Below are 20839 nucleotides of genomic sequence, written 5' to 3'. Positions count from 1 at the left end.
TTTCGGCTTCTGCAACCTTCATAACAGCAGCGCCCTCCTCTCCCATACCAAGCAAAGCACGTTGAGTTGGCCATTTAGTGCTGCGGTTTTCCTGTTAACGTGCAGCAGCAGAAACCAAGCTAACCCGCCCTCCATCCAATTCTCTGGGATGATCGCTTTACCCCTCCCCACACCGTGTGGCTGGTACCGGGAAGATCCCTGATAGCCAAATGCGAACAGCTCAGCGCTAATGCCCCCCCTTCCATCTCCGCACCGCATGGCTAACTGCGGGGAGGATTTCTTTTCAGCCACAGGCAAACAGCCCAGTAGGAACGGCCACCTCTGAATGTCCCCTTAATTAAATTCCCCTATTTCAACCAGGTTACCATGAATGATATCACTCTCCTAAGGATAACACAGAGAGATAAAGAACGGCTGTTGCTTGAATGCCAGCAAACACCGGGACCATACGCTGCCAGGCTTTGTCATGCAATGATACCAGATTACTTGCTACTAGCATGGCGTGGTAAAGTGTCCTACCATGGACGACGGAATAAGGCTGCTCTCCCCAGAAACCTTCTGCAAAGGCTTTTAGAGTACCTCCTGCAGAGCTTCATGGAGATGTCCCTGGAGGATTTCCGCTCCATCCTCAGACACATTAACAGACTTTTTCAGTAGCTGTACTGGCCACGAATGTAACCCAAGTCCTCAGGGCTACTTAATCATGAAAAAACGCTTGCTTTTATAACATGTATTATATTTAAAAAGGTACACTCACCAGAGGTCCCTTCTCCAGCTTCGTTGGGTTTAGGAGGGTATTTCAGTCAGGGTGATAAAAAGATCCTGGATGTCGGGGAGAACGGTGTACTCTGTGCTCTCCTCAAGTTTGTCCTCCTCCTCCTCATCTTCCCTGTCCACAAAATGCTCAGGCATAGTGGAGAGTACCCCATCATCGGAGTTCACGGACATGGGTGGGGTAGTGGTGACAGCCCTCCCTAGAATTGCATGCAGCTCAGTGTAGAAGCAGCATGTTTGGGGCTCTGTCCCAGAGTGTCCGTTTGAGTCTTTGGTTTTCTGGTACGCTTGTCTGAGCTCCTTAAGTTTCACACAGCACTGTGTTGAGTTCCTGCTGTAGCCTCTGTCCCTCATGGCCTCAGAGATTTTTTGAAATGTTTTGCCATAGCATATCTTCTTGATAGCACAGATTCCTCTCCCCATACAGCGATCAGATCCAGTACCTCCCGTTCAGTCCATGCTGGAACTCTTTTTCGATTCTGGGACTGCATGGTCACCTGTGCTGATGAGCTCTGCATGGTCACCTGTGCTGATGAGCTCACCTGGCCAAACAGGAAATGAGATTTAAAAGTTCCCAGGGCTTTTCCTATACCCCTGGCCAGCGCATCCGAGTTCAGAGTGCTGTCCAGAGCGGTCACAATGGTGCACTGTGGGATAGCTCCCAGAGGCCAATACCTTCGAATTGCATCCACACTAACCCTCATTCGAAACAGCAATGTCGATTTCAGTGCTAATCCCCTCGTTGGGGAGGAGTACAGAAATCGTTTTTAAAAGCCCTTTATGTCGAAATAAATGGCTTCGTTGTGTGGACGGGTGCAAAGTTAATTCGATTTAACGCTGCTAAATCTGACATAAATTTGTAGTGTAGACCAGGCCTTAGAATCAAGCTTGAAATACCTAAACTGTCTTGAACAACAGGTTCACACCGTACTAGAATATAGCAGATAGATTAAGTTCCATCCCATAGTTCTTCAGAATGAGTCCTTGCCCAATTAGGTCCTGTTTGCCAATAAAAATCCCATGGCACTTAACATAGGGGGTTTTCCCTGATGTTTTCTGCCAAAATTTCCTATTCTCTATCACTGTGTGCCAGTTGTCCCCAAATGCCACCTTACACTCAAAAAGTGGCTACACTATTGGCAAGGCTGTACGTTCATAAAGCACATCAGGATCCTTCAAGAGATGTGGTACAGTAGGTCAAATTTATGCATGAACAAATTGAGAAGGTCACTTTGAGAAATCTGGTAAAGCATGTGGCTGCACAAACAAGATATGCTGACATCTTTAGAAATGTGGAGGACATACTTTCTCCATATCAAATAGCTTTTAAGATAAAACAATGATTATAACTTTCATTAGGGAATCCCTGTGAGTTCTTCTTGTATTGCTTATATTCAATACATCAATAATAGATGATGTTACAGATGATCATAGTAAATTCTGCTGAAACGATCAGTAACTCGACCCATTTCTCATTAATTATTAGAATGTACAATACAGCCCTGAGCAGTGCAGTTTAATATATGAACTTTCAAGTATGCAGTAAAATTAGTAAACTGAAGGACAAGACATGGATGCTTGCACAGTAAGGGCCAGTCTGACCCTTACATTACATTAAATTTTCTGGACAAGGTATAAAAAATTGAATTCTACAAACATAGGACAGGATTCTGATCGTATTGCACTGAGGGAATCTGAAGTAACTTCACTAAAATTAGATTTGTACAGGTGTGAGATCACAACCTACCTCATGAACTTAAAGGGCCAAATCTTTAGATGGTGTAGATCAGTGCAACTTCACTAAAGCCAACTGAGTTACACTGATTTACATCAGCAGGTAATATGTCCCCAAATTACATTTTTAGGCAATAAAGTTGGCTAAAGAATATAAAATGTCATTGATCCTCCCACAACCTCACAGGAAAATTTGGCTAAAAATCCTGATATACACAACCCCCTTACAAAATACTGCCAATCGGTCATCAACCCATCCTAATACCATAAAATTATGGGACAATCTCCACAACAAAAAATATTCAAGGTAATATATTCCTGCCAGTGTGTGCTTTTGTCCAAAGCAGTACTGCATAACTGTTATGAAAATTTACCAGTGCATCCAAACCTAGATACCTTGTGATTAGCAATAATTATATAGATGAGGTATATTTGTTTATTTCAGTGGTACAAAATATTCTATTTGCCCATCAACAAAATACTGACGCTGCCCAAGCAGAATTTTGCAAGGCTGGTATAAATATTAGACACAGACACTCTCAAGATACCATACATATAACCACTTCAGGGCCACGTAACTGACCATGCTTCTGTGAAATGCCAGTGACTTAAGTGCATCTCATTTCATTTGCCAGTTTCATTTGCCCACTATTTAAAAATGACATCGCAGGTAAGGATATAATAATCAATTATCAGTCCTAGCCTATTAAAATACAAAGCAGATACCACCTCCTGCGCATATAGTCAAGGCATATAACAGTCCATTTGTAGTTTTTATAAGTTGCAGATAAAACTCTGGTCCTGTTATTCTGAGAGATCCTAGTCTTCTTCAAAGCAGTGACCATATAAGAACACAAGGGATCATCTGGGCTTTTTTACATTCAACTGTGGAGACTAACTCTGGCATTTAAATGCAGAGAGTGACAGAGACAGGCATAAACTTTCGTGAGCTACAGCTCACTTGCATCCGATGAAGTGAGCTGTAGCTCATGAAAGCTTATGCTCAAATAAATTTGTTAGTCTCTAAGGTGCCACAAGTACTCATTTTCTTTTTGCGAATACAGACTAACACGACTGCTACTCTGAAAAGAGACAGGCATGCAGATTTTGTCATCTTGAAAATAAATTTGTTATGTAAATACGGTAGTTTTCTTGCTCAGCACACAAGATGGGGTGGAGCTTTATGGGGGGTCCCTCCATTTTTCTTGGCTTTAAGCTTTAAAATATCCTTTCTTGGTCTAAGCAGTAATTTTCTGAGCAAACGGGAGCTGGCAGCAGCATATCCATGGGCATGGTGCATTACAGATAAACTGCAATATGTCTCCCTACCATGAATTTCAAATGCCTGAGGTGTTAACAGAGGGAGCTAGCCACTTTGGAATTGCTTGCTCCTCCCCTCAAGATGGTGCCCCTTCAAATCACATTGTTATACTTTGCTCTTTATCTGACTCCATTAGAAGCTATATCAAAGGCAGATTCCCTGCCACAGATGCATCAATGTGCCTTCTTTGCATCATTTCAATTCAGTTTGGCATCATTATTTTCTTTTAATTTAAAAATACCAGACTAGCTAAACTCTAAAACAAGGAAAAATATATTAATTTCTTGAATTAAGTTTGAAAATTTAAATCTTGGGGGAGTGTTCATTGTTATTACATTTCTGAAATAAACATTTAAAAATGTCACTTACATTTGTTTTGTCCTTTTATCAAAAACTTTTCTCCTCTGAAATGCAAGCCACACCTGAATTTTTAAAAAAATTTATCCTCTTTATGCCATTGCAAAGAACTGACATCAAAGTCACTAAACTGGCAAATTTTCATTGACATTACACAGCGACAAAGCATCTCATAACAGCCAATGTGGTTCATAAAATCATTACATGTGTGTACTAAAACTAATCCATGTTAGTTATAAATATTGTATTTGCTCACAAAAATTCACACATTAAATAATTCATCAAAAATTAATTAACTACCAAATGCACAGTGGGATATTCCAGCACAGACCCCTGCATCCCATTAATGGGACTGCACAGGTGCACTCAGTTGAGGGTGCTGCAGTTGCAAGTATCTGAATTTCCTGATTTCGGGCCTGATCTTTCAAAATCTTATGCCGATGGGCAGCTTTATTTACAAGAGAAGCCCCACTGAATTCAAGGAACTTCTGTGCATAACACTAAATATGTTTCAAAGCGTATGCAATGTCAGGGCCTTTGTCAAGATCATATTTCCCTTATCTCAATTCATTTATATTATTTACGTTTTCAGTGTTAAAAAGGAACTCCTCAAGGTCTTTCTGCTTTTTCTGCAGAACACTTCACACATTTGCTCTAATACATTGTTACTTTTTAAAATTATGCCTTTTATTGTAATTATATACAATATAAAAATGTGATATAATTTGAGTATGTCGTGTATTACTGTATACTTACACAGTTTCACTTCTTTATCTATTTAATAAAACTGGAGGAAATTAACTAACCCATAATTACCTACCAAAGGAGTCAAATGAGGCTAGCCACAAGGGCCTTTCCATGATCTACACATTTGGTGGCAATGTAAGCAGTTTGGTTACTCCTAGATCCCACTATGCATTGCCCATAGGCAGACCCTGTGCTGTTCTTGAAGCCTCACAAAAGTCAATCAATCAAACAAACTGTGTTAGGAGTCTGTGCACAAGTTGCAGCTTACGCAACAATTCCTGATATTTTCCACCCACTTAAACCAGAGCTGCTTCTATTCTTCTCACTTAGGTCCCTATCCTGCAGTATTAGAGTTTTGCCTGCACAAGGGCTAGAGAACAAAGCCCACAGAGGGTACTGAATGAGAGATCTATCTTGACTCCTAAACATAAGTTTGTTCGCTGCACACGATTGAACGGTGCCCTGCAATTAGCAATCATTAATGTTGAGGAAAATGCTACATGCATGACTAAAACCTGCGATGCCAGTATTCCCAGGCCAAGTGATCAGCCAATTTAGCCAAAGTAGCATCTCCATTTTCAAACCACTAGAGGCTCAATTTTAAAAACCTCCACAATTCCACTAGAACGGTCAGTTCAGAAATAAAACAGTTCTATTCCCTAACTTGTAATTCTTTTAGAATTAGCAAAATTAATTTATTAGGGGTGAAAGCAGGAGCAGCGGAAACTCCCTAAAAGTGGGGCGAGTGCCAGCACCCAAACCATGCCCCCCCCCCGTGTGGCCCTTCTCCCTGCACCTGCTCTTCCTCTCAAGATCCTGCTCCCCATTCACTCCTCTACATCCCCTTCCCCCATTGCTTGCCCTTATGGCCAGTAAAAACTGATGGGGCCATGTCCCCCCTCACTGCCTTCCATCACCCCTCGGTGAAAGCCAGTACTTAAAGTGGTCTGAAAAAAGTGTGGGGGGGGTTATCCCAATCTGGAAGCAGCATTTTTGTTAAAAACAGAGTATAAAGTGTATCTTTCAGTAACAGGCTTGAGTTTATTTATTCATTTTGCTAGATCTGTGATGCTTTGTGCCTCTTCCTTTCTCCCCACCCCCATTTTAAGCACTAGTAAAGCCAAAATTAGTTATGAAAGCACAAACTACTTACAAATAATGCCTTGAAAAAATGGTAAAGCGGCACAACATTAACCCAAACCAGCTTTGCTTGTGAATCTAGCTACAACATGGAGCAACCTAATGCAAGCAGCAGGAATTTCTACTGTAGAACACTCAACAAGGAAACCATATGCAAATGTTCCACATCCTATCAGCACACACAAAAATCCCACAGTAACACACAGGATTTCCAACAGATTTTCGTAGGGGATGCTATCCTCCAAAACTTTTTAAAAACCCAATGCTTTCTTCACTCACTTTCCAGTTTCAAAATGTGATAAGTGTTTGCTCATATTTTACATTTCAGGTTTTTTATGAGCATGATGTCATTTTAATTGCTAATTTCTTCCTGAGAAAGAATATAGGTAACAAGCTCTGCATTGCCAGTAGTAACCAAACACTTGTATAGGAAAAGAAAGTGTTACATTAATATATTATGCAAAATATTAGTAATATGAGGGGCACTGAAAAAATAGGACAACTGCATTAGCATCTGAATTTTTTGTCGTAAATCAAGTCTTATACCTATTATTATTATTATTTATTGCTTCTATTACTGAAGTGTCTGGAAGCCCCTGTCATGGATCAGTACCTCTCTGTGCTATGTGCTGCCCCAAACAATTTACAATCTAAGAATATTACAAGAAACAACAAATGGATAAAGAATAAAGAATGGCCATACTGGGTCAGACCAAAGGTCCATCCAGCCCAGTATCCTGTCTACAGACAGTGGCCAATGCCAAGTACCCCAGAGGAAGTGAACTTAACAGGTAATGATCTAGTGATCTCTCTCCTGCCATCCATCTCCACCCTCTCAAAAACAGAGGCTAGGGACACCATTCCTTACCCATCCTGGCTAATAACCATTAATGGACTTAACCTCCATGAATTTATCCAGTTCTCTTTTAAACCCTGTTATAGTCCTAGCCTTCACAACCTCCTCAGGCAAGGAGTTCCACAGGTTGACGTGCGCTGAGTGAAGAACTTCCTTTTATTTGTTTTTATCGTGCTACCCATTAATTTCATTTGATGGCCCCTAGTTCTTATATTATGGGACCAAGTAAATAACTTTTCCTTATTCACTTTCTCCACACCACTCATGATTTTATATACCTCTATCATATCCTCCCTTAGTCTCCTCTTTTCCGAGATGAAAAGTCCTGGCTTCTTTAATCTCTCCTCATATGGGACCCGTTCCAAACCCCTAATCATTTAGTTGCCCTTTTTTGAACCTTTTCTAATACCTGTATATCTTTTTTGAGATGAGGAGACCAAATCTCTATGCAGTATTCAAGATGGGGGCGTACCACGGATTTATATAAGGGCAGTAAGATATTCTCCGTCTTATTCTCTATCCCTTTTTTAATGATTCCTAACATCCCGTTTGCTTTTTTGACTGCTGCTGCACAGTGCGTGGACATCTTCAGAGAACTATCCACGATGACTCCAAGATCTTTCTCCTGATTAGTTGTAGCTAAATTAGCCCCCATCATATTGTATGTATAGTTGGGGTTATTTTTTCCAATGTGCATTACTTTACATTTATCCACATTAAATTTTATTTGCCATTTTGTTGCCCAATCACTTAGTTTTGTGAGATCTTTTTGAAGTTCTTCACAGTCTACTTTGGTCTTAACTATCTTGAGCAGTTTAGTATCATCTGCAAACTTTGCCAACTCACTGTTTACCCTTTTCTCCAGATCATTTATGAGTAAGTTGAATAGGATGACCAAAAGGGGAATAAAAGGAAACAAAGGGATGATATAGACGCTAGGAACACAATGGACACACAGAAGAGAGATCAATTCATCTAACAACTCAGCATTTAAAAATCAGATAGTGCTAAGGCACCTGTTCTGCTGAGAGAAACTACGTCTTGCCAATTTACTATATAGTCATTAAAAAAAAAGTCTCCCATTCAAATAATTCGTGTCATCTACTGAAATAAAGAATTCAAACAGAATGGAAAAAAGATAATCTAAGAAAGGTTATCATTCTAATGCTCCATGGTTTAAACTGACCACCACTAGCAACCAAGGAGGAATTATTCTCCCATATACAGAATTGTACAATTTGCTAAAGTGCATTATGGGTTTTCTCATCACTCTCTAAAGTTTCAAGTATTGGCTGCTGCCAGAGACAGGATACCAGACTTGAGAGTCTGAGCTAATATTGTACATATTATTGTTGCTATTTTAAACAAAATTGCAAAATTCAATAACACCTAGGTGACCCTGAAAGTAACATATCACAATTAATAGGAAATCTGTGATTAAGACTTTGGGTAATCAGAGCACAATGCAAAAATATAAAACATGCAAAAACTTTTCCCACTAAGGCTAGGTATTTTGTAAATCAAGCGGGCTGTTCAAATCAATAGTTTAAATTGTTTCCCCCCACCTCATGCACACAAGTCTATATGTTTAGAATTTCAATTAGTAAATAATAATCAAAGTGATCAGAGATTTCAAAACAATTTGGGCATAAAAAATTTTCCTTTGGTGGCATATCTATGTTCTAATATATTTTGCGTGCCTGTCGGGTGTGCTTATTTGAACACAGACTGTTGACTAAGATAATTAAGGTGGGATTTTCAAAAGAGCCTAAGGAATTTAGGTTCCCAACTCACATTGTATTTTAAAGCTCCCTTAGCTTCTTTGAAAATACCAGCCTAAATATTTAAAACTTTTTCAATTAATTGGGATACATATTAATAATATAAACTATAAAAATGCAATACTGTTTGAATATATCATTGTCTCATCTAGCACTTTTCATCAGTAGATCTCACAGCACTTTACAAAGGAGTCCTTATCACCATTTTACAGATGGGGAAACTGAGCCATGGAGTGGTCACCTAGCACACCAGAGGCCAGGTCAGGAACAGAACCCAAGTTTTGTGAGTCCCAGTCCATTCTCTATACACTTCCTACTATTTAGTTATGTCATGCAACCTTTAATTCCCACCCCCCATTACTATTTTGACTGTTTCCTCAGTGAGACCAAGGTAGGTGAGGTGATGCCTTTTATTGGACTAACTTATATTGGTAGAATGGGCAATGCTACAAGTTACACAGAGCTCTTCCTTAGGTCTGGAAAAGGTAACTGAAGCGTCCACACTAAATAGAAGGCGGGACATATTCTTAAGCATCAGGGAATCTACACATGCTGTAGGTAGGAGACCAATTAAAATGAAGTGGGCAATTAAGGGTTAGCAGGTGGTAGGGTGTGTTACAGAGTGTTGTAATGAGCTATAAAACCTGTCTCTGTCAAGTCCATAGTTTTTAATGTCCAGTAGCATAATGAATTTAAGTTCCAGGTTCATCATTTGAAGACATTGTGTACGTTTCCTTTGAAGGTGAGAACTGAGAGGTTAGATATGAAGTGATCACTTCCTGAAAACGGTTTGCCCACAGGTGATAGGATGTATTTTTTCCATGAGTTCATTTGAGAGCACAGCGATTGTCTAGCTTCACCCACAAAGTTGTTGTGGCTTTTGATGTTCTGGATGAGATACACCACATGTTCTGATAGGCAAGTATAGGACTCATGGATCTTGAAATGTGTTATCATAAATATAAACGGAAGGATAAACACCTTTAAAATCCCTCCTGGCCAGAGGAAAAACCCTTTCACCTGTAAAGGGTTAAGAAGCTAGGATAACCTTGCTGGCACCTGACCAAAATGACCAATGAGGAAACAAGATACTTTCAAAAGCTGGGCGGGGAGGGAGAAACATACCCCTCCTCCCCCTTCGTCTCCGTGTGTGTGTGATATGCTTTTGCCGGGGACAGAACAGGAATGGAGTCTTAGAACTTAGTAAGTAATCTAGCTAGATATGTGTTTTCTTTAAATGGTTGAGAAAATAATCTGTGCTGAATAGGATGTAAATTCCTGTCTTTTTGTAACTTAAGATTTTGCCTAGAGGGATTCTCTATGTTTTGAACCTGATTACCCTGTAAGGTATTTACCATCCTGATTTTACAGAGGTGATTCTTTTTACTTTTTCTTCTATTAAAATTCTTTTGTTCTTAAGATCCAAGGGTTTGGGTCTGCATTCATCTATGCAAATTGGTGAGGATTTTTATCAAACCTTCCCCAGGAAAGGGGGTGTAAGGGTTGGGAGGATTTGGGGGGGAAAAGACGTTTCCAAACAGGCTCTTTCCCAGTTATATAACTGTTAGACGTTTGGTGGTGGCAGCGATAAAGTCCAAGGGCAAAAGGTAAAATAGTTTGAACCCTGGGGAAGTTTTAACCTAAGCTTGTAAAAGTAAGCTTAGGAAGTTTTCATGCAGGTCCCCACATCTGTACCCTAGAGTTCAGAGTGGGGAAGAAACCTTGACAGGTGTGTTGGGAGGAGTGAGGGTGGTACTGCTATGTCTGCATGTTTTGCATCTGTTGTTCTGGCACCACTTTGTGTCAGTGTGTCCTAACCTGTGGAGAGCCTGCTTCTGATGATGACCTTGGCAAGGCTGGGGGAGGGAGGTTGTTTGAAGGCAGAAATGGGGGGCGAGGGGAAGAAGGTTGAGAAAGATTTCTTTCAGGATGTGGTCACCCTCAAGTATGGGTTATTGTAATTGCATAATGATACCCTGGAAGCGTTCTAGTATGAGGTGGAAGGAGACAACTAGGGGAGTGCGATCAATTGGGGTTTTTTTCTGTATGGAAGCTGGTTCTCGCAGGGGTGTTGGGTGATCCATTCCATGATGAGATCTACTTCCCTGGTGGAATACCCTTGTTTAATGAAAGAAGTTTTAAAACCTTTTTCTTCATTTTCCCAGTTCTGATTCTTGGTTATGTTTGCTTTCACTTTCTGTTAGAAAAGTAAAGAAGAAAGAAAAAACAAAGATTGCAGGGAAAACAGCGCTTAGTAATCATTTACTTTCATTTTTCAAACTACCCTTGCTCCCCAAAAATAGAAGCCAGAATGAGGTTCTACTATCTATTCTACCTGTTGTGTAGACAACTGTCTAACAACAAGTTAAAAACACTCCTAACTATAGATAAGCAATAGTTACATTGCAGGCTCTTTGGGGCAGGAACTGTCTTTTTGTCCTGTGTTTGTACAGCATCTAGAACAACAAGGTCCTGGTCCAATGAGGCTCCCAACTGCTATCACAATACAAAAAATAATAATAATAAAATAATTAGAAGTAAAAACTGCTAACAGGTTCATTTCTGAAGTAGTAACAATTATATTAACACCTTTCATCCTGAAGGATCCCAGAACATTTTACAGTCCGTATATAAGGCTCACTTTACTCACCCCATTGGGTTGAATGCAGTAGTCATTTACCAGCACATAGTATTGACACAAAACCACACAGGACACAAAGCAAAAATTGATTATCCAGTGGTAACTACAGGAGAAATTTGAGTGTGAAGAACGTCATTACTCAAGTTGGAGTTCGGTCCGAACACTAAGGTCTGCATCTCTACTCCTATAAAAAGTTCCATGTGATCTGTAGGTTCCGATCCTGTAAACACTTGGACATGTCAATAACTTTAATCATATGCATGTTTGGAGAATTGAGGACTTAGTGACCACAAGCAATCAGGGTCTCTGTTTTGTCTCTAATTGAATCACTAAAGGACAGAACCCCAAACAATTCAACGTTCTTCTACAATTGAACGCTGGATCAGTACTGGTGGTAAAAGTAGGCAGAAATTGTTGTACTTCACAGAACAGAAGATCTTAAAGCTGGAGGCAAGGAGGCACAGCCAAATATTGCAAGAAAATCAAAACAGAAAAGTTGGGCAATCTGTTTTGGTTTTTTCCCCCCTTTTCTTCACTGGCATTTTCTTGTGGACAGCTACCAAGCCCTACTTTTTTGACACTGTATCTCAGCTATCCAGGCCAGTCCATGATTTTAATTTTTGGTGCCTTTTTAAAGAAAACGTTTAAGCTGTATTTTGCAGCTCCATATAATATACTCTACACTCATTTAATTTAAAGGCCTGTGTTCATTTATCTTGATGTGGAGATAAATTGATACTACTACCAAAAATGATAGTAAACGTTGCCTTTTACAGTGCCTAGAATTCAATTAATCTTTTGCTGTATTTAAAAATCCAAAATAGATTTTAACAGCAACACAGACCAAACACCTACTCCCTCCATCAGACATACATCCTTACCTCCTCTTACACATACATCCTTTCCCCCCCCAGAACTAGTCTCCCTTTCCATCTCCTCTGGCTTCAGCATAGATCGGACAGGTAGAGAAAGATCAACTGACACCATCCATATCCAACAATGCTACATGTTATCCCTGCCTATTCTCTGTAAAAATAAAACACAGGCCCATACAGCACACAGACAGTTAAAGGAAGCATCTCTTATTTTTTCATATGGAAATTTGAAAAGCAACATTAAAGGCAGATAACCAGATTTGTCATCCACTCTTCTGGTGACAAGGAATGAATCAAAGCACCAAAGAAGGATCTTACACAGACAGTGGATTCACTAGATGCTCTGTGGTTTGGAGGTCAAACCCAGACTTGCATAACTATGACAGGTTTCAGAGTAGCAGCCGTGTTAGTCTGTATCCACAAAAAAGAAAAGGAGGACTTGCGGCACCTTGGAGACTAACAAATTTATTTGAGCATAAGCTTTTGTCAGCTACAGAGACTTTCATGCATGTACTATGAAAGTCTCCAACCACCCCAATTTCAGGAATCCCTTTTAGTTAGGGAGCCAAAGCTCTCAAAACCGTCACCAAAACACAAGCGGCCGAGACTCCAAGAAAAGCAGCAGGGTCAACAATCAAAACCTGATCACGGATCCTACAGAGCAACCCACCAGGCTTCGCCATGCCAGGTAAGCTACGGACTACAGCCAACCGCATCATGGGCGCTGCAATTACCTGCTTTACAAAGGCCAACGGACAGCACAGACAGGCCGCTATAGAGGAAGCATGTGAAGGGGGGGGGGATAATGTCCGTGAATAGCCCCCACTCCACCCCAGCGTGGGGATGTTTCCAGTTTCCCAGTTCGCGCGCACGCAGATTTCCAGGAAGGTGCTGCGCCGGCCCGAGCAGCCTGGCGTTCACATGGCCGGGGCGGCGGAGTCCCGCTGGCCGGGAACGGAGCCTGGCCTGGGCGGAAAGTCACTTTGAACGGACCTTGACCAGCCCCCCGCCTAGGCCGGGCCCGCGGCTCGCTGAGGCCGCAGGCGCTCGGGCCCTGTCAGCGCGGAGATAGGCCCATCCCCGCCGCCGGGACGTATAGGGGGTGAGTGGGCGGGTGCAGCCCGCAGCAAGCGCGGGCAGGCGGGTCACCCGGGACCTGGCGCGCATGAGAGCCCGGCCTGGGCCTAGCCAGCCTCCAGGCCCCCCCCCGCCGGGGGGCGCTGCCTCCATCCCTTTCCTCCCTTACCCGCTGCGGGGGGGGGGTCGGGGTCAGCGTCAGCCGCGTCGGACGAGCCCGCCCCCAGCCACCGCCTCCTTCCTCCGGCCCGGCCGCTGAGAGGCGGGGCTGGGGACGGGCAGGCGGGCAACGCTGAGAGCGGCGTAACCTCGCCCGGGGAGCTCTGCCCGCCTCGTGACCTCCCTCACACGTGTACACATCTCACCCCTGGGAGCCCTTCCTCCTGTACAACCCCCCCCCCGTGACCCCATTTCCCCCAAGGAGCCCTCCCCTCCATACACATCCCACGCTTCCCCCAGTGAACCCCTCGTACACCCAGCTCTGGAGGGAGCCATCCCTTCAGGGAACACCCACCGCTACAGCCGCCAGAGGGGTTACCTGCCCCCCACCCCCACCACATACCAAAAGAGCTCTCATGGCAGAAGATCACAGCCAAGCCCTGCGGAGATTCCCCCACATACAAGCCAAGGGAGAACCCCAACACCAGGGAATGCCCCACACCCTCATCAAGGCATGAGAGCTGACACTTTTACTTGGCTCCTGTACTTATCCCATATTTTACTCCTCTGAATGAGCTACCAGCCCTTTAAGTTCCCTCAAAAGGTCCCCTTTGAAAGGGGCAGGACTCTTCCCTGAAGTTCTCTGCTCCTTGTAATTGGGCTGGCTATAGGTTTGAAGTACTACAGGAAGGGAGCCACTTGCTATTAGTCCAGTTTAACCTCCCTCACCCTTCCACACCCTCTGCCTTTATATGGCGTAGATTGAATATGACACGGATGGGGAGAAAAAGGCAATGCCTCCCATCTCTCCTGGGGTGCTCCAAAAGGGCAGAGAAGCCAATGTCTCAAAATGTAGCAAGAGTCAGTGGGGAAGATCAGAGTCCAGGCAGAGAGTTTGGTAGCAGCTCTGGCTGCTTCACAGATCCAGCAGCAGCAGCACTGGAGCATTTGGCTGGGTGTGGAGAGTTTTTGCCCGAAGGCCCCCTAACACAGCCGTACAGGTCTTTGTGTGTATGTGAATGTGGGGAAGGGGGGAGTGCAGTCCTGGTTCCTCGGACGATTCTCTCTGGGAGAAGGTATTCACCTCCCTCCCTTCCTAGTCAGCAGGATCAGGGTTACAGCAACCTTTACACTGCGTAAATACACAGCTCGTAAGGGTGGTCTAGTGCAGGCCTGCACAACATGTGGCCCCCGGGCCGCATGCGGCCCCCGTGGGCTCACTGTGCGGCCCGGGGGGAGAGGGGGTGTAGGCAAGCGGCTGGGTGGGGCAAGCCAACGGCTGGCTGGCTGGCTGGCTGGCGGGCCAGCCGGCAGGTGGGCGGGGTGGTGAAGAGGCCAGTGGCTGGGGGGCAGGTGAGCTGGCAGCGGGGGAGGGGGGGCTGAGGAGGCGAGCCAGCGGTGGGAGGCGGGATGGGGGGATGGCGAGCCAAGCGGGCGGGCAGTGGCGGCAATACCGGATTTACCATGGCACCACTGGCGCCGGGCCAAGGGTCCAAAGGGGCTCCGGCCCGGCCCGCTCTTCTCCATCCCCCTGCTCTCTCCTGTGGGAGCAGAAGCTTGATGCTGCCGGCAGCTGGGGCTCCTCCCCGCCTCTTCCCCACTCGTGCTACATTCCCTCCCCCCCCTCTTCCTGCTGCCGCTTGAGGAAGGGGGGAAGAGTGGAGCCTCAGCATGCTCGCTGCTCTGGGGAGGAGGAGGAGGAGAAGAGGAGGGAGCGTGGCCTTGGGGAAAGGGCTAGAATCAGGGCATACCCCTTCCAGCCCCTGCCATGAGCACCCCCATGACTCCAGCCCTCTGCCCACCCTGACCCCTGCACCCCCTCACACCTCCCCAGCCCCCTGCCCTGACTCCTGCACCCCCCCACACATCCCCACCCCAATCCTGAGCACCAAACAGGAGCTTCCCCAGGTAAATTCTCCACACCCAGCTGGCAGGCGGGCAGGGTGGTGAAGAGAACAGTGGCTGGGGGGGGCAGGTGAGCTGGCGGAGGGGGGCTGAGGGGCGAGCGGTGAGTCAGTGGCTGGGGGGGGCATCCATTTTCAGTATTTTAATTTTTGTTACTGTGTTGTACTTAAAGTACTGTACAGGATCTTTTCAGGGGGAATAAGGCAAAACGACACATTTATTAGTACTACATGTAGTAATCAACACTATCGTATGCATATGATATATATCACACTCATGCACTCACATACAAACACACTCCGTCTTGCTGTTATTACCAACGAGTTGCTCCCCTTAACTTCACTGGCCAGATGAGTTAGATGGGGGAGGGGTGGAGCCGGGCTTCTGTAGATCTGGATCAATGCTCCGATGTTGACAAAACAAAACCCAGGGTTCTCTGCAAGACATCTCACTTTTATAGCAGCTTCCCTCTTATGCAAATCTCCCAGATTCAAAATCGGGGACTGTATCTGTTGGTCCCTTTTGCTGCTTTTCTCTGGACTGGGAGTTGTCCCAATGCTGCAAAGAGGGTGTTCCCAAAGAAAGGTGCTTGTCTGCTCTTCTCTAGTCAGCTCACTTGACAAGTTTGATTGTCCTTGGTCTGGCTCCTATCACCTCTCCGAGGGTTGCAGCTGTCTGGAGTTGCCTGCCTTTCACACCTTCCTCATTCACACCTCATTCATTCAACATGGCAATTGATTACGAAGTGGGGGAAAGATCTTATTCTACTTCTAGCAAAAAGACATTTTTCTTTTACATTAATTATACTACCTTAAGGGCCTCTATAACATATTATCAAGGTTCAATACAAAGTCATATAAAAGTTATACAAAAATGCATAATGCAGAGATTTATCTACAACTGCATTGATTGACTGTTGTGTGCAGTAATATAGTGACCCCTGGGTCTTTGAATGAGGCTTTATACTTGGGTGGACGAGAGGGCGAGCGGCAAGTCGGGGGCGAGCGGGTGGGCAAGCGGCGGGTGGGCAAAGAGGCGAGCAGTGAGCCAGCAGGGGTTCTAGGGGCGGGCATGTGGGTTTCTGGCAGGGAAGGGAGGAGGTGAAAGGAGGCAAGTGGTGGGTGGGGGACTGACTGGGAGGGATGCAGAAAGCCAGCGGGGGGTTAGGGGGTGAAAAGGGGTGTGATGGTGGGGTCGAACGGGGAGGGGGCAGGTCCTATTTTACTGCTGTGATCTGATCACCCCATGCACGCCGTTTCTTTCCCCTCTAAAGGCTTCCACACACCATCAGTGCCTTGTTAGTGTGTCATGCGCTGTGAGTTATCTCTTCTCTTTGTGTGTGACTGTGTTTCCCTTGTGTGTGAATTTATTCAATACAATCTTAAGCTTCATAATGGATACCATGAGTGAAAAGAAAAAGAGAAAAAAAGAATCAGAGCACAGAGTTTTCAACACTGAATGGACGAATAAATACTTATGTACTGTTTCCAAAGACAAAATACTGTGCCTCGTGTGTCGCGAAACGTTAGCCGTTCCAAAAGAATACAGCCTTCGGCAGCACTTTGAAACTAACCCTCCCAATCTTGCCAAATTGAACCAAAATGAAAAAATAATTAAAGCAGCCAGTTTAGCGAAAAACCTTAGTGGAGAACAGAAAATGTTCAAGAAAGTGAGCACTGAGAACAATACGGTTACTAAAGTAAGCTTTCAAATTTCTAAGGAAATTGCTGCTGGGAAATGCTTCACAGAAGGTGAGTTTTTAAAAAAGCGTATGTTGATTGCTGTATCTGAGTTATGCCCAGAAAAGAGGGGAATATTTGAGAATATCAGTCTGTCACGCATGACTGTACAGAGAAGAATAGCTGACTTTTCTACCACTCTAAATGATCAGTTAGCAGAGAATCAGTGAATTCTGCTTTTATTCCCCAGCTATGGATGAAAGCACTGATTTAAAAGACACCGCCCAACTTCTTATTTTTATTAGAGGTATTGATAAAAACTTTGAAATTACTGAAGAACATGTGTCGCACAACCTGAAAAGAAATCTCCAGTGAAGTGATAAAGTGCATGAATGATAAATCGGGATTAGATTTCACAAACTTGGTGGTCATTTGTACTGATGGTGCTCTAGCTATGTGCAGGAAAAAATGTTGGAGCAGTTACTCTTCTTGAAGAATTTATCGGGAGACAAATAACCAAACATCACTGCATTATACATCAGCAGGTTGTGTGTAGCAAAGCCTTAAAATCTGAGCATGTAATGTCAGTGGTAGTTTCCATTGTAAACTACATCCGTTCTAGAGGACTAAAACATAGGACATTTCGAGCCTTTCTTGAAGGGGTAGATGCTGAGTGCAGCGACTTAATCTACCATACGGAAGTGAGGTGGTTGAGTCGAGGAAGAGTGCTCCAGTGTTTCATTGCTTTGAAAGAGGAGGTAGCAAAATTCCTGGAAAATGGGCCAATAAAATTCCCAGAGCTTGAAAATGAGTCCTGGAATCAAGATCTCTTTTTCTTTTGTGATATTACAGCACACCTGAATGATCTCAACATTCAACTTGAAAGAAAAAATCAACTTATATGTCAGATGTGTGCAGCAGTGAAAGCTTTCAAAATGAAATTGAAACTTTTCAGAAGTCAGCTGTCAAAAGGCGAAATGTGTCACTTTCCCACTTGTGCACAGCGTATCCCTCAGCACAAACACGCCAAGTTAGAAGAAAAATACGCAAAGCACATTAATCTTTTGATTGAAGAATATGACAGAAGATTGACTTTGTCTAAGAAGAAGACGTCCAGTTGAAGCTGATTGAAGATCCCTTTTCTGTGGATTCAGAGGAAGTGCCACTAGATTTGCAGTTGGTGGTTATTGAACTTCAATGTTCAGCAGTTTACCAAAATAATCACAGAGAAAGCAGCCTGCGGGACTTCTACAAAAGTCTGGACAATGAAAAATACAAGAATGTTATTGAAGTTTAGATATAAAAATGATACATGCATACACATAGGATAATCATATTCAGTAAATCATAACTTTTCCAATGACACCCGACAAGACATATCTTGTACAAGATGCAGCATAATCATATCATAACCATACCACTCTGAAGAATACAGGGTGCAATATCACAGTACCCCTCTCAAATAATTTCCCATACTCATTTGTTGGAAGTTATCTGTTCCCAGGTGCTCGGGAATGAGGTGAGAAGGCATCCATAGGAATGTTATGGGATTTTCAGCGTTGGATGCTATTGAAGAGAGTGGTCTGACAGCACCCCGACCAATCCATCAGAACTGTTGTTTTGAGGTGGATGGCTGCGAAGAAGCAGGTTGAGGGCCCAAAGGTTTCCATTTGGAGAAACTGGACTTCTTTCTTTGGGGTTCATCTGAGCATTGGGATAACTATTGTGACAAGCCTGAATGAAGGCTCAGGACTATACTTTCTCTTCTGCCCAGGTGAATAGATTCTGAGCAATCAAAGAGTAACCCTGGAATCTTTTAAAGTGTGGAGGGAAGCGTCTGTCTTTTCCACAAAGAGCTTTGTACCTTCAAAGGGAAGGTCCTCCATGATTGTTCACATCTGTTTGGGGAAACCGGATAAGTGCAGCCAAAAGGCTCGTGTCATCACAACAACAGAGGAGATAGAACATGCTGCCATGTCAGCTGTGTTGAGTGCAGACTGGAGTGATGTTTTTCCCACTAGTTGGCCTTTGTTAATGATGGCTTTGAATTGATCCTTGTGAGAATCTGTGAGCTGCTCAATAAAGGAATTCAGTTTTGAGAAGTTGATGTAATCATATTTTGCTATTAAGGCTTGATAGTTTGCAATATGTAACTGTAGAGTGGCTAAATATATTTTTCTCTCAAAAGAAAAGATCAAGGCACTTCCAGTCCCAGTCTTAGGGGGTGGATTTCAGATGATGCTGATGGCCTCTTGAGTTCACCACGTCCACAATGATCAAAATGGGTGGGGCGGGGGGAAGGGGCGCCAGGTGGGAGAAGAAAAATTCTGTGTCCTTCGCTGGCATGTAATATTTTTTATTGTCCCGCTTGCATGTTAGCAGGACCGATGCCAGGGTCTGCCATATGAGTTTGGCAGAATCCAAGAGGTCCTTATTCTGAATGATGTGGAGGCAAGTAGAATGTCCAATAGTTTATGGTGTGACTCGGTCATCTCTTGTAATGGTAATTGTATTGCATCTGCCACCCTCTGAACTAGCTCCTGGAGAAGCTTGAAGTGATCTGTCAGTGACGGAGTAGGGGGCATCGCTGTCTCATCTGGTGATGAGGCCATTGAGAGGGTAGGAAGTAAGGCCATTGAGAGGGTGGGAAGGGCCCTGGAAATGGGTTCCATGGCTGCCCATATCAAAGAGGCTGGGGATCAGAGGGGTGGTACAGTTGAGGTCATACTAGAAATGGGTACCGTAGGCTAGATGACCGGAGCAGCGGGAGACTATGTCCTCTTGCTCACTGCTGACTCAGCAGTTGGAAATGGGGGTGCATGGCATGATGTCACCAGTGGAGGATTGGCAAACAGGGGAGGGAGGGGGAAGCAAAGAAAAACAAAGTTAAAAGTAAAGTTGTTTGTGGGGTTTTTTTTAGCTAAATAAATAAATAACAGATAAAGGAGTGAAAAAAAGAAAAGGGAGCTCTAAAAGATGAGAGAAACAATTAGCAATTCTATAAAAGAGAATTTTAGCTGTCCGTTAGCAGATCATTATATCTCTAGCCAGGAAGGAGAAGGAATTGAGGAGGGTTCGCCTGCTCAGTGCTGGTTAACCTTTGGCAGACCACAAAGAGGGGCAGGGCATGCGCAGGCCAAACAGACACTTCTACCAAAATTCTTGGATCAGCAGTGCTGGGATGCAGATATACCTAGAGTGGAGCACCCGTTGGGACACAACTTGAAGAAACAGCACTGTGCTTCACTTGCAAAAAATGATACAAACGTTAAATCTTTTGGAGTAAGTTTAGACTGAGGGCCAGATCCTCACCTGACATAAATTAGTATAGCTCCACTGATGTCAACGGACCTAGATTGATATACACCAGCTGAGGATCTGACCTTGATGGTTTTGTTCTCACTCTAAACAAAATGCTGTTGCAGCAGAGTAAACGTTTCATAGTCCTTGCCTTTCAACAGAAACATTCAATTTCCAATTAGAGTTTAGGTATCATTGGAAAAAAAATGCTTTCACAAATGAGCCACACACAGTGTAATTTGATATCATAAGAAGATGGTGTGTACAGTATGTCTAATTCTGATTTCCCTTTCACCATTTTAATTCCTTTGAAATAAATGGAGCTACACCTGATTTACAATGGCATTAAAGAGATTAGAATCAAGTCCAGCGTGGAAGGAATAGCATGGGGTCACCCAATGAAATTAATAGGCAGCAGGTTTAAAACAAACGAAAAGTATTTTTTACACAACACACAGTGAACCTGTGGAATTCTTTGCCAGAGGATGTTGTG

At 43.7% G+C, this 20839-nt stretch overlaps 1 protein-coding gene across 4 annotated transcripts in view; it reads right to left on the bottom strand.

Annotated features, from left to right (window-relative positions):
* NMNAT3 (nicotinamide nucleotide adenylyltransferase 3) overlaps positions 1–13600 on the bottom strand; it is an 87290-nt gene extending 73690 nt beyond the window's left edge. For 2 of the 4 annotated variants that reach the window (XM_038415540.1, XM_038415539.1), the window contains exon 1: positions 12961–13464. The gene's annotated coding sequence lies outside the window, so the exon portion shown is untranslated. The other 2 variants (XM_038415541.2, XM_043492847.1) reach the window with 2 other exon arrangements.
* Positions 13601–20839: the final 7239 nt, after the last annotated feature.

Source organism: Dermochelys coriacea, chromosome 9 (genome assembly GCF_009764565.3).
Source record: "Dermochelys coriacea isolate rDerCor1 chromosome 9, rDerCor1.pri.v4, whole genome shotgun sequence".
Taxonomy (NCBI): Eukaryota; Metazoa; Chordata; order Testudines; family Dermochelyidae; genus Dermochelys; species Dermochelys coriacea.
Note: the sequence above shows the minus strand (reverse complement) of the source record. Positions and strands in the feature narration are given on the sequence as shown.